At 37.6% G+C, this 14,789-nt stretch overlaps 1 pseudogene; it reads left to right on the top strand.

Annotated features, from left to right (window-relative positions):
- The first annotated feature begins 5,593 nt into the window (after nt 1-5,593).
- On the top strand, nt 5,594-6,164 carry LOC118585189 (annotated as a pseudogene).
- The last annotated feature ends 8,625 nt before the right edge of the window (nt 6,165-14,789 follow it).

The following is a 14,789-nucleotide window of genomic DNA, read 5'->3' as shown; positions in this document are numbered from 1 at the left end:
TTCTGTATCACAAAACTCAAGAGACGCTTTAAAGGCTTTGATTTACTTAACCAGGTCTTATGTCCACAGTGCTGGCCACGCTCTTCATCTTGAAACATCTCCTTTGTCTTCTGGAATACTACAAGCTACTTCCTCCCCTCTTCCTCTCTCTCTTATGCCCCCTTCACAGGCTCCTTTGTGATAGAAAGATAACTCAGTCGTCATTTCTGTGAAGCTTTGTGCCCTATGGTCACATTCTCTGAAAGCTAGCAAGAGAGTATAGGCCCAGTTTTTTGTTTTTAGGTTGTTTTTTTTTAATATGTGTAAGTGTATACTCTGTGTGTGTGTGTGTGTGTGTGTGTGTGTGTGTGTGTGTGTGTGTGTCCCAGCACATCCCAGAAGATGGTATAGGACACCCACACACACACACCCCCAGAGCTGGAGTTACAGGTGGTTGTGGGCCTGAGAACCGAACTCTGATCATCTGGAAGAGCAACAAAAGCTCTTAACAGCTGATCCATTTTCCAACTCCCAAAACCTGTGTCTTTAAATGAATAATTTTTTCTTGTTCAAGCCCAAATCTTATACCATAAAGTTCATTTATTTCTTAAAGTAGTACTGCTTTACATGTATTTTATGATGTTACTTATTTCATATATGTCTTTTTATACCACGTTTCTAAATGCTAATGGTATAAATATAACATAACATTGAACCTGCTCTCATAGAACACTCAACATCTGAAACACTCTAGGGTGAAATGCACCTTAAGTGATGTAATAAATACGTGACCAAATCTCATAAAATATGTATTTGAATTGTATTACTTCATTGAATAAATTCATAAATTAACAATAAAGCAAAGCTATTAAGAAGACTTTAGAAAATGTAAGTACTGAGCATTTATAATTATTAAAGACCATTTTTCTTTAAAAGATAATTGTAAGAAACAAACAACATATTGTGGAGATTATAACATGTCGGAGCTAAATATATGACAGTAATAAAAAGGATACAAAGGAGAACATGGATGTATTATGGCTAAAAACTCTTTCATGGTATGTGATAAACATATTTTAAATACATATAAGCCAGCTGTGTTGGCTGCTTTTTAATCCCAGTAATCAAGAGCCTGAAGCAGACCTATGAGTTCAAGGGTAGTTTGGGCTACATAGTGAAATTCTAAGATGCTATCAAAACAGATAGGGGCAGGAAAGAAGGAGGAAGAAGAAATGGGAAAGAGGATAGGAAACTTCAATAACAATATCAACCAGTTAAGATTTCTAGAGCACTATGTGCAACAGTAACAGAATATCTATCTTTTTCCTTCACTTGCACATGTAAAAATCACTAGAAGGGACTGGAGAAATGTCTGCAGTTAAAAGCACTGGCTGCTCTTTCAGAGGTCCCAGTGTCTACATGGCAGTTCACAACTGTCTGTAACTCCAGCTCTAGGGGATCTTGTACTTTATTCCTGGCCTCCTCAAGCACCAGGCACATACATGGTGCATAGACATACATGCAAACAAAACACATATATTTTTACATTGTAACAACCATGTATGGTACATAAAACAAGTGAATACATTTTAAATGATTGAACTTATACAGAGTATACTCTCTGACTCCAGTAGAATTACAATAGAAATTAATCACAAAAAGATAGAAGTACCAAAATATGGGCAAATTAAATAACATTAATTTTAATGACATGCTAAATTTGAAATCACAAAGGGATTTATAAAATATTTTGAAATCTTAAAGGGCAACAACAAGTCCACCTACTACATCAAATACATCAGAATAACATGCAGTCTTCCGTGGCAACCCTAAAAGCTAGGAAAGCGTGAAACAGCATATTCCAACCCTGAAAATAAACAACTAAGACGGCATTAGCCAGCAAAGCTGTCTTTTGAACCTGATAGTGAAATAAGACATTTAATAGCTGGGCAGTGGTGGTGTACGCCTTTAATCCCAGCACTTGGGAGACAGAGCCAGGTGGATCTCTGTGAGTTCGAGGCCAGCCTGGGCTACAAGTGAGTTCCAGGAAAGGCGCAAAGCTACACAGAGAAACCCTGTCTCGAAAAACCAAAAAAAAAAAAAAAAAAAAAAAAGACAATTAAAAACAGACATAGACTAGGGCAATTCATGACCACCCAGCCAGCACTGCGGCAGATTCTTAAAGAGATGCTATACACAAAGACACAGAGAAAGAAATCCTAATTACAATACCACAAGAGTGAGTAAATTTCATGATGGGAATGAACAAACAAAAGAGAACTTAAAAGGAATCCATTATGTCAACACACTAAACCAGCAAACCCCTAATACTAACAGAAGAGAGATAAATGAATAAACAGTATCCTTCAAAAGGAATAACAACCAATAAAATCACAGGAATTAGTAAATGCCCCCTAACTGTTAAATCGCAGTAGTTCCACCAAACAGGTACAGCCTGGCTGGCCAGATTCAAAGACTAGGGCCTACAAGATTACCTGGTGAGTAAAGACACTTACACCTGGTGACCTAAGTTCCTAGAACCCATGTAAAGATCTGACTCCACAAAGTTGTTCACTGGCCTCCATATCCATGCTACATATCATACACAAAATAATAACAAAGTTTTTTAAAACTAAATTCAACTACCTCTTGTCTCCAAGAAACACACCTACAAACTAAAAGTCAAACAATAGACTCCAATCTATCAAGCAAGTAAAAGCCAAAAACAGGCTAGTTGTAACTATTGTGATATCTGATAAAGTAGACTTCAAAATTAGAAGAAATGACCACTACATACTAATAAAAAAATTCCTATCAAGAAGACATAACACATGTAAATATATATGCACTGAATAGTGGGGCTCCTCATTTCAAAAACTAAACACAATGAATATAAAAGGTCTGATAAGTCCTGATACAATAATATTAAGTAACTTCAAAACCCCACTCTTATCTTTAAATAAGTCATTCAAACTAAAAATCAAGAGAGAAACCAGTGTTAAACTACGCCTTAAATCAAATGGACCTAACAAATATCTACAGAGCATTCCATCCATCAGAAATGAAATACAGTCTCAGCAGCCCATGGAAATCTTCTCTAAAATATACCATCCTATGTCACAAAGTGAGTCTTAACAAATACAAAATTGCGGATCTTCTCAGGTGATAATGGAATAAACTAGAAATCAGTAGCAACAGAAACTATAGACTACATAAATACTTGGAGGACTGAACAATATACCCTTGAGTGATCAGTGGATCATTGAAGAAATCAGGAAGGAATTTTTTTTTATTTCCAGAATCAAATGGAAATAAAAGCACAGCTTACTAGAATCTCAGTGATGCACCTAAGGCAGTTCTAAGAAGAGTTGTAACTATGAGTGACTGCATTTTTAAAAGTCTGATCTCAAGTAAATAACCTAATGATGCAATAGAAGGTCTTAGAAAAATAAGAACAAGCCAAACCCAAAAGTAGTGGGTAGAAAGAAATAGTAAATATCAAAGCAGAGACCAATTAAATGAAAGTTAAAAGAATAATAAACAACAAAAACTTTATTCTCTGAATAAAACAGAAGATTTTGTCAAAGCTCCAGGCAAACTAATCCAAAGAAATAAAAACCACAAATTGATAAAAATTGCAGATGGAAAGATGGAGGTTTTAACAGATTCCAGTGAAATCCAGAGAATCATTGAAAAGTGTTTTGAATTATTTTATTCCAAAAAACTGGAAAATCTAGAAGAAATTGATAGCTTCCTAGACACATATTACCTACCAAAATCAAATGAAGATGTAAAGAACTTAAGCAGATCCATATCAAGCAATGGTTTGAAGTAGTAATGAGAGTCTTCCCACCAAGCCAAACTAGTGGGAACTCATGAACTGTGGACCAATAGCTGTAGAGCCTCCATGGAACTAGACTAGGCCCTCTGCATAAGCGAGACAGTTGTTTAGCTTGACCTGCTTAAGGGGCCCCTAGCAATGGGATCAGGATCTGTATCTGCTGCACGAGCGGGCTTTTTGGAGCCCAGTGCCTATGTTGGGACACCTTATACAGCCTTGGTTCAGGGGAAGGGACTTGGACCTGACTCAACTGAATGTACCAGGCTCTGCTGATGGAGTCCTTGCCTTGAAGGAGGTGGGAATGGGGAGGTGGATTGGGGGGAGGCTGGGGGGCACCTGTGGTTGGAAAAAAAGAAAAAAATGTACTTTGAGTAGTTGGTTATGATAGCTTTGAAAGAAATCCATGTTAAAAGTTTTCAGGTATGGTGAAGCAAATTTGTGACTGCTTGGGTGAATTTTGTGATTCTTCCTTCTTAATGTTATTCTAATTTTTCCAGGAATTCAGAAAATGTTAGATTACTAAGAGGCTGGTATATTACACAAGTCTGTTTCTTTAGAAAATATCAGTGATGATCATATCAGGATGGTGCCTTAAGAAAAGGGAGTTTTGTGTTCTTTCCTCACTGAGCATACTTTACTATCTGCCTCTAGGTCCTTGGCTTTTAAAACTAGTAATTCTGATTAAAAAGTGGACTGATTATGAAGAAAAAAAAAAGAGTCTCCCCACCAAGAAAAGTCTGAAACCAAGTCCCACCAAACCTTTCAGGGAGAACTGTCACTTACACCCTCAAAGTGTTCCACAGAATGGAAGGAAACACTGCCAAGCCTATCCTGCACAGCCACTATAATCTTGGTATCAAAACTGGACAAAGACAAAAAAAGAAAACTAGCATCTATGTGTTTGACGAACACAAATCCCAAACTTCGCAGTAAACTCCGTACAAATAGTTATCAATAACACATTGAGACAGCCATTCACTATGACAAAGTTGGTTTCATACCAGGAATGTAAGCCATTCAACATACACAAATTAATGTAATTCTACATTTAGTTAGATACAGGACAGAAGTTACACGATCATTGCAATGGATACAGAAATGGCCACTCCAGCCAGAAGAACAGGTAGGCAAAGCAGGCAGACTCACTGCTGGACCAGAATTCCAGATAGGCCTCCTGCCCATGGACCTCCTCCACTGTCAGTGGGCCCCCCACCCTCTACTCATCATCTTGTCCCAACCCTCAACTTAGGCAGAGACTCCTTGCTGGACCAGAGGCTATCTTTGCTTTGAGAACTCCAGGTAGGTACCTGCATACAGACCTTCTCCACTCTCTTGGTACCCCCCTCTGCTGCCCCCAGACACTATCCCCAATCACTCTTCCCCTCCTCACCTCACCACCATGCCACAGCCCCCAACTCAGATGGAGATCCCTACTCGACAAGATGCCACTCTGGCCACCAGAAGTCCAGCCCCAAACTCAGGCAGAGAGCCCCTGCTCAACCACAGTCCACACAAACCAGAGGACCAGAGAGGAAGCCAAGGAACCAAACACCCACCTAACAAAGACAAACTTAGAAATCATCACCTAGATCTATAATCACCCCAAACCCAGATGACTAGATGCCAGGGTAAGAATCAACAACAGCCAGGTTAATATTTCACCACCAGAGGCCAGCTATCCTACTACAGAAAGCCCTGAATATTCCAACATAGCTGAAGCATAAGAAAAAGACCTTAGGTCTTTCTGGACCTGGCCAAGCAGGAGGCACCATCATGGGTGTTGACATTCGCCACAACAAAGACCAAAAGGTTCTCAAGGAGCCCAAGAGCCAAGACATCTACCTGCGGCTGCTAGTGAAGCTGTACAGGTTTCTGACCAGACAAACCAACTCGACCTTCGATCGGGTTGTGCTGAAAAGGTTATTTATGAGTCGCACTAACCAGCCACCTCTGTCCCTGTCCGAGATGATCTGAAAAATGAAGCTTCCTGGCCGAGAGAACAAGACAGCAGTGGTTGTGGGGACGGTCACAGAAGACGTGCGGATTCTTGAAGTGCCCAAACTGAAGGTGTGTGCACTGCAGGTGAGCAGCCAAGCCCGAAGTCGCATCCTCAAGGCTGGGAGTAAGATCCTCACCTTCGACCAACTGGCCCTGGAGTCACCCAGGGGCCTTGGCATTGTGCTCCTGTCTGGTCCTCAGAAGGGCCGAGACCCAAGAGGTATACCAGCATTTTGGCAAGGCCTCAGGAACCCCACACAGCCATACCAAACCCTATGTGGGCTCCAAGGGCCGGAAGTTCGAACACGCCAAAGGCAGAAGGGCTAGCCGGGGCTACAAAAACTAACCTTGGATCTTAAGCCGGGTAGTGGTGGCGGCGGCGGCGCACGTCTTCCAGACTCAGGAGGCAGAGCCAGGCGGATCTCTGTGAGTTTGAGGCCAGCCTGGTCTACAGAGTGAGTTCCAGGAAAGGCACAAAGCTACACAGAGAAACCTTGTCTCGAAAAAAATAAATAAATAAATAAATAAATAAATAAATAAATAAATACCTTAAAACCAACCTTTTGATGATGTTTGAAGTTCTTAAAGAAGAATTGAATAAATCCCTTAAAGAAATCAAGAAAAAGATTGGAGGAAATGGATAAATCTCCATAGAAAGCCAAAAACAAAAACAAAACAAAAAACAGTTGAAGGAAATGAATAAAATGTTTCAAGACTTGAAATTGGAAGTAGAAGCAATAAGAAAAACACAAACTAAGGAGATTCTGGAAATGGAAAATGGGTATGCAAACAGAAACTACAGATGCAAGTTTGACTATACAGGAGAAAGAAGAGAGAATCTCAGTCACTGAAGATATGATAGAAGAAATAGATACATTGGTCAAAGAAAATGTTAAATCTAAAAAATTCCTGACACAAAACATCCAGGAAATCTGGGACATTATGAAAAGACTAAACCTAAGAATAACAGGAATAGGAGAAGAATCCCAGCTTAAAGGCCCAGAAAATGTTTTTAACAAAATCACAGAAGAAATTTTTCTTATAAAATAACTTAAAGAAAGGCATCCCCATAAAGGTACAAGAAGTATGTAGAACACCAAATAGATTGGACCAGAAAATAAAATCTCCTCACCACATAATAATCAAGACACTAAACACACAGAACACAGAAAAATATTAAAATACTTAGTAACTTACGAAGATAGACCTATTAGAATTACACCTGACTTCTCACTGTAGACTCTAAAAGCCAGAAAGGCCTGGGAAAAAAATGTACTGCAGACTCTTAAGAAACCACAGTTTCTATCCCAGACTACTATACACAGCAAAATTTTCAATCACTATAGATGAAGAAGACACAAACTTCCATGATAAAGTCAAATTCAAACAATATCTATCTACAAATCCAGCTCTACAGAAGATACTAAAAAGAAAACTCCAACCCAAGGAGGTTAACTACACCATGAAAACACAGGATATAAATCTCACACCAGCAAAACTAAAAGAGGGGAAGTACCCACACACCACCAATAACAACAAAATAACAGGAATTAACAATCATTTGTCATTGATATCTCTCAATATCAGTAGGACCAATTCCCCAAGAAAAAAAGCACATGATAACAGAATGGATGTGAAAACAGGATCCATCCTTCTGCTGCATACAAGAAACACCCCTCAACATCAAAGATAGACATTGCCCCTGAGTAAAGGGTTGAAAAAAGATTTTCCAAGCAAATGGACCTAAGAAACACCTGGTCTAGCCATTCTAATATCTTCAAATAAAATAAACTTCAAATTTAATCAAAAGAAATGGGGACATATACTTCATATTCATCAAAGGAAAAATCCACCAAGATGATCTTCCAATTCTTAACATCTATGCCCTGAATGCAATGACATCCGTGTTTGTAAAAGAAACATTACTAGTGCTTAAATCACATATCAACACTCATACATTGATAGTGGGAGACTTCAATATGCCACTCTCACCAACAAACAGGGCATCCAGCCAAAAACTATACAGAGAATACTAGAGCTAACAGATGTTATAAACCAAATAGATAGACCTAACAGATATCTATAGAACATTTCACCCAAACTCAAAAGGATATACCTTCTTCTCAACACCTTACAGAACTTTCTCCAAAATTCACTACATACTTGGTCACAAAGCAAGTCTGAACAGATACAATAAAATTGAAATAACTCCCTGTATTCTATCAGACTACCACAGATTAAAGCTGTATTTTAATAATAACAGAAAACTTACAAACTCATAGAAAGTGAACAGTTCTCCACTGAATGAAAGCTGGGTCAAGACAAAAATAAAGAAATTAAGCACTTTCTAGAATTCAATGAAAATGAATACACAACATACCTTAACTTATGAGGCACAATGAAAGCAGTTCTAAGAGGAAAGTATATAGTACTAAATGCTTACATAAAAATATTGGAGAGATTTCACACTAGCAATTTAACAGCATACCTGAAAGCTCTAGAACAAAAAGAAGTAATCACATCCAATAAGAGTAGATGGCAGGAAATAATCAAACTGGCGTGAAATCAATAAAATAGAAACAAAGAGAACACTACAAAGAATCAGTGAAACAAAGAGTTAGTTCTTTGAGAAAATCAATAAGATAGGCAAACCCCTGTCCAAACTAACAAAGGAGAGAGAATATTCAATAAGAAACAAAAAGGGGACATAACAACAGACACCAGGGAAATCCAAAGAATCATTAGGTCATACTTTAAAAACCTGTACTCCACAACTTTGGAAAATCTAAAAGAAATAGACAATTTTCTTGATAGATACCATTTACCAACGTTAAATCAAGATCAAATAAACAATTTAAATATACCTATAACTCCTAAGAAAATAGAAGCAGTCATTAAAATCTTCCAACCAAAATAAGCCCAGGGCCAAACAGTTTTAATGCAGAATTCTACTAGACTTTCAAAGAAGATATAATACTAAGAATCCTCAAGTTATTCCACAATATAAAAACAGAAGGAACATTGCCAAATTCATTTTATGAGGACACAGTCATCCTAATATCCAAGCCACAAAAAAGATTCAACAGAGAAGGAGAATTACAGACCAATTTCCCTCATAAACATAGATGCAAACATAAAATATTTGCAAACTGAATCCAAGAACACATCAAAAAAATCATCCACCATGACCAAGTAGGCTTCATCCTAGAGATGTAGGGATGGTTCAATAATAAAAAAAAAAAATCAGTTAATGTAATCTACCATATAAAGAAACAAAGAAAAAATGTGATCATCTCATTAGATGCTGAAAAGCCTTCAGCAAAATCCAATTCCCCTTCATGATAAAAGTCTTGCGCATATCAGGGATACAAGGGACATACATACCTAAATTTATAATAAAGGCAATTTACAGCAAGCCTATAGCCAAGATCAAATTAAATGGAGAGAAATTCAAAACATTTCCACTAAAATCAGGACTAAGACAAGGCTATCCATTCTCTATCTATTCAATATAGTACTTGAAGTTCTAGCTAGAGCAATAAGATAACTGAAGAAGATCACTGGGATAAGAATTGGAAAGGAAGAAGTCAATGTATCGTTATTTGCAGATGATATGATATAGCGACCCAAAAAATTCTACCAGGAAACTCATACCACTAATAAACACTTTCAGCAAAGTGGTTGGATAAAATTAACTCAAAACAATCAGTAGCCCTCCTATCTATAAATGACAAATGGGCTGAGAAATAAATAGGAATACAACACCATAGCCATAGCCATAGATAATATAAAATAACTTGGGGTGACTCTAACCAAGCAAGTGAAAGACTTACATGACAAAAACTTCAAGTCTTCAAAGAAAGAAATTGAAGAAGATATGAAAAGATGGAAAGATCTCTCAGGCTCATGGATTGGTAAGATTAACATAGCAAAAATGGCCATCTTTTTTTTTCCTTTTTTTATTTATTATATTTGTGTTTTAATTTCACACATCAGCAATGGGTTCCCCTGTCCTCCCCCCTCCCAGCCCCACCCCCACCTTCCCCCCAGTCCCTCCCCTCCATTTCCATCTCCTCCAGGGACAAGACTCCCCTGGTGGATTCAGTACAGGCAGCTCCTGTCCCCTCCTTCCAGGCTGAGCAAAGTGTCCCTGTGTAAGCCCAAGGTTCCAAGCAGCCAGCTCATGCACTAAGGACAGGTCCTGGTCCCACAGCCTGGGTGCCTCCCAAACAGTTCAAGCTATTCAATTGTCTCACTTATCCAGAGGGCCTGATCCAGTTGGGGGCTCCACAGTTTTTGGCTCATAATTCATGTGTTTCCATTAGTTTGGCTATTTGTCCCTGTGCTTTTCCAATCTTGGTCTCAACAATTTACACTCTTACAGTCCCTCCTCTTTCTCATCAATTGGACTCCTGGAGCTCCACCTGGGGCCTGGCAGAGGATCTCTGCATCCACTTCCATCAACTGAAGAATGGATAAAGAAAATATGGTACATATACACAATGGAGTACTACTCAGCAGGGAAAAACAATGACATCATGAGGTTTGCAGGCAAATGGATGGATCTAGAAAAAATCATCCTGAGTGAGGTAACCCAGACTCAGAAGGATGAACATGGTATGTACTCACTCATAGTAGGATACTAGATGTAAAACAAAGATGACTAGACTGCTACACAACTCCAGGGAGGCTACCTAGAAAACGGGACCCTAGGAAAGACACAGGAATTGCCCAGTGACAGAAATGGATGAGACCTACATGAACAACCTGGATGAGAGTGGGAGTAATTAAGGGCAAGATTTGAGGGAAAGAAAACTTAGGGGAGCAGGAGATCCCAGCTGGACCAAGAACAGAAAGAGAGAACAAGGAATAACAGACCATGATAAAAAAAAAAAAATGGCCATCTTACCAAAAGCAATCTACAGATACAATGCAATCCCAATCAAAATTCCCACACAAAATTCTTTACAGACCTTGAAAGGACAACACTCAACTTCATATGAAAAAACAAAACAAAACAAACAAAAAAAAAAAAAAAAAAAACAACAAAAAAAAAAAAAAACAGGACAACTAAAACAATCCTGTACAGTAAAAGAACTTCCAGGGGTATCACCATGCTTTATTTCAAGCTATACCACACAGCTGTAGTAATAACACACGTTATTGGCATAAAAACAGATCCCTTGATCAATGGAACCAAATTAAAAACAGATGTAAATCCACACACCTATGGACACCTGATTTTTGATAAGTTCCCAGGCCAAAGCTGCCACACCCACTTTTATTACATTGCCCACTCAGGCTTCTGCTGCTGCTGCTGCTGCCGCCACTGCTCACCCTGGCCCCTCATGCCTCACAGCCCCTCTGCCACAGCTGTTGCAGTAGATTTGGTAAGGCACCTGGGAAGTCCAAAGAACATCTTTCCACATTAAGAATGGGAAATATCACAATGCTGGGACTTAGGACTCTGTATAGTGCCACAATGGATGGCTTGAAAATAGAAAAAAATAAATGAAGGGGTAACTGACTTAGCTAGAGTTAACGTAATGCTGCTTATAATTACTACCAGCTTGGTAATATGTATTTTATCCTTTAAAAAGTGGTTTGGTAACTGTGACAAATATGAAAAGTTGACTGATAAGATACAAGCCTTATAAAAACGTATTAGAAAATAAGAAAAATACTCAGACACAGACAGAGGAATTTAGACAAAAATTACCACACCACTGCATGATGAAACTGAAGAAGAGCAGCTTAGGGGTTTTAGAAAACCTACCATGGTTTATCCAGTTACTATACAAGAACAACCAGCAGAGAATAGGCACCCCTGAAATTATACAGAAGTTAAACAGAATCCTATAGAAATATTATATTTGAGGAGATTTAAAGAAGCAGTCCTTTTATATGGTATGCATTGACCTTATGTGAAGCAGATGTTAAATTCATGGGCAACTCATAACAGAATTATCCCAAAGACTGGAAAGAATTTAGCTACAGTAATTTTGGGAGCTGGTACTTGGTTACACTGGCAAACATGGTGGCCAGAGGAAGCTAGAGTATTAGAACAACAAAATAAGGCTAGAGGCATTAATATTTCCCAAGACCAGCTTCTAGATGAAGGCCAATATGCTGAGTTGCAAAGACAGTTCAAATTGATGATCCCACTTCCGTCCAGTGTCATTTAGCAGCCTTAAATGATTGGGACAAGGTTAAAGAATCAGGAAAGAGAGATGAGTCATTTACTAAAATTATGCAAGGCCCAAAAGAGCCTTCACTGATTTATCGCCAAGATTGACTTAAGTTGTAAATAGAATAGTATCAGATCCAGAATTCAAACAAATATTAACTGAATCTTTGGCTTTTGAAAGTGCTAATTCAGAATATAAAAGAGTGGTTAGACCTTTAAAGGTAAGATCTGCACTGATAGATGAATGGATTAGAAATACAGCTGATACTGGATCTCACGATTATGATGCTACTTTGATAGAAGTGATTTCTAAATATTTTAAGAAAAATAAAAATGTCAGATGTTTCAATTGTGGTAAACAAGGTCATCTGAAAAGGGATTGTAGGCAAGGCATTCCTCAAAACAATGTTTTTTCTAAAGATGTTCCAAACAAAAGGCCCCAGCCTTCTAGAGTGTGCAGAAGGTATGACAAAGGCTGGCATTGGACTAATGAATTCAGATCAACAAGGGACAGACAAGGTCACTCTTGCCATTAAGAAACAACTTCGGGGCTCTTTCACAGGCCCCAATATCAAATTTTGTTCAATTATTCTCTGTCAGCATTGGAGAAACTCATCCATAGAGAAATTAAAAGATTTAATGTCTGTTATTAAAAACCATACTGGTCTGGATGTGATCAAGAACAGAACAGCTTTAGTAGAATTGTAATTCTATGAAAATTGTAAGAAAGATCATAAAACAAATATTTTGGCAAACTTCTGTAAATGATCAAAGACCAAGGCTAAAAATAGAAATGAATGACATTGTAATTCACGGCTATTGGACACAGCTGTAGATGTAATCATAATTTCACCAAAATCTTGGCATCTAGATTGGCCTTTTCAGGAAGTAAATATTGAGCTTTTAGGGATTGGAACTTCATCTCAGGTAAAACAAGGTATAAGGCCTGAAGGACAGATAGGAAAATTAAAGCCATATGTGGCTAACATGGCAATGAATTTATGGGGATGTGATTTTTACAGCAATAGAAAACACAGATTAACATTCCTCCAATCTCAGAACAAACCATAAAATAAAGAACGCTACTGAGAGAAATATTAAAAGGTATTATCAAGAACAGTCACCAATCATTCAGGTTGTACATAAGGAAGACATAATAGCTGTTGTTCTTTCAAAGGTACCAATAGCCTTATGATTATTGGTTAACTGGCAAAGCTGTGTGAGTGGAACAATAGCCTTTGATATCAGAAAAATTATGGGCACTAGAACATCTGGGAACTAGGAGCAGCTAAATACTCAATACACTGACAAATCAACCAGTCTTTGGAATTTTTCTATATTTGTTATTAAAAAGAAATCTGGAAAACAGAGAATGGTAATTGATCTGAGAGCTATAAATGAGGTGATTCAGCCAATGGGCTCTTTGCAGCCTGGAATTACCTTGCGTTCTGTATTGCCTAAAAGATGGTCTATTGTAGTGATTGATTTAAAAGACTGCTTTTTTACTATACTTTTACAAAAACAGGATCGAGAAAATTTTCCCTTCACAGTGCCTACTTTTAATAATTCCCAGCCTGTTAAAAGATATCTTTTAACAGGTACTTCCACAAGGAATATTAAACAGTCCCACTTTATGTCAATATTTTGTACAATAGCCATTAGAAATAATTCATAAACAGTTTCCTCAATCTATAATTTACCATTATATGGATGATATCTTACTGGCTGATTTAGACACAATACCTTAGGGGGAAATGTTTGATAAAGTAAAGAGAATTTGCCTTGTTGGGTATTACAAATTACTCCTGGAAAAACACAAAGATGAGATTCTATTGATAACCTAGGATACAAGATAGGTTTATAGAAAATTCAACCACAGAAAGTACAAATCAGAAGAGATCAATTACTAACTCTAAATGATTTTCAAAAGTTTCTGGGAGATATTAACTGGCTAATGCCCACAATTGGATTAACTACTCAAAAGCTAAGTAATTTATTTCAAACTTTACAAGGTAATAATGTCTTAAACAGTCCAAGAAAATTATTAGCAGAGGCTGAGAGAGAATTGGCTCTGGTGTAAGAGACATTACAGGATGCACATGTGGATCTCTTGAATCCAGGGCTTGATTGTATACTAGTCATACTACCTTCTACACATTCCCCTACAGGAATTCTTATGCACAGAGAAATAATATCTTAGAATGTACATTTTTTTACCATACAAACAGGAAAAATTAAAGACCTAGGAAGAGAAGGTTTCTAAATTGATTCTGAAAGGAAAACTGAGACTTTGTCAATTAGCTAAAACTCTAAGAGTTTAATTTTTAAAAAATACCATGTTAATAGCAAAGGTTGGAAGAAAGATTTTTCCATCACTTGGCATCAAGCCAAGTAAATTATAAGAAAATGTTCTGCTTGCTCCTTGTGTAACCAAACTCCACTACCTGCAGGAAGTAACACAAAATGTACTCAAAGAAAATAAATTTGGCAAATGGATGTGTTTCATTTTGCTGAGTTTGGGATATTAAAGTGCACCATACCATAAATACATATTCAGGATTTCAATGGGCAACTGCTTTGAGTTCTGAAAAGGTTGATTCTGTAATTACAAAATTATTAGAAGTTATGGCCATAATGGGAATACCTGTACAAATTAATACTGACAATGCTCTAGCATATATCTCTAATAAAATGAATCAGTTTTTTGCATATTACAAAAAAAAATATTACAGGTATGCCACACAACTCTATGGGACAAGCAGTTATAGAAAGATCTAGTTGCAC

The sequence above is a fragment of the Onychomys torridus genome, chromosome 6 (genome assembly GCF_903995425.1).
Source record: "Onychomys torridus chromosome 6, mOncTor1.1, whole genome shotgun sequence".
Classification (NCBI taxonomy): domain Eukaryota; kingdom Metazoa; phylum Chordata; class Mammalia; order Rodentia; family Cricetidae; genus Onychomys; species Onychomys torridus.
Note: the sequence above shows the minus strand (reverse complement) of the source record. Positions and strands in the feature narration are given on the sequence as shown.